Genomic DNA, 531 nt, shown 5'->3' with positions numbered 1-531 from the left:
GATCTGATTCTGGTGAAGTAATCTGCTGGGAGCCAGACAGCTTCACACATGGAGGTTCTGGGCTCTGTGGGGTGTCTCCGGGCCGGGCTCCTCCTGCATCTCACCAGGAGTGGATCCTGTGCTCTGTGCTGCTCCCCCTGCACCAAGCATTTCATTCGGTCTTGATGGATTTTAAGGCTGTGCTCATTCTTGCAGACCTTGCCACAATGAAATTAGTTATTTATTAACTAAATAGCTGAAACAATCATGGCACAACGCAACTAAATAAACTAACACTGAAAGACGTAAAAGTAAAATCAAGAAATTAAGAAATCAGTAAAATACACATGATTAAACAATGGATTGATAAACTGAAGCGATAAATGGCCAATAAAGGCAACATTAAGGCACGTGGTTACAAATAATGAACCAAATTACAACAAGGCTATTACTGAAAATTAGAGGATAAATCCATTTTAATTCCATGGACCTGGGAAGGTAGAGAACAGAAAGGAAATTATTCTTTCACTGCTATTAATACTTGAATTAAGC

This window comes from Lampris incognitus, chromosome 3 (assembly GCF_029633865.1).
Source record: "Lampris incognitus isolate fLamInc1 chromosome 3, fLamInc1.hap2, whole genome shotgun sequence".
NCBI lineage: Eukaryota > Metazoa > Chordata > Actinopteri > Lampriformes > Lampridae > Lampris > Lampris incognitus.
The sequence above is the reverse complement of the archived record's forward strand: the minus strand, read 5'-3'. Positions refer to the sequence as shown.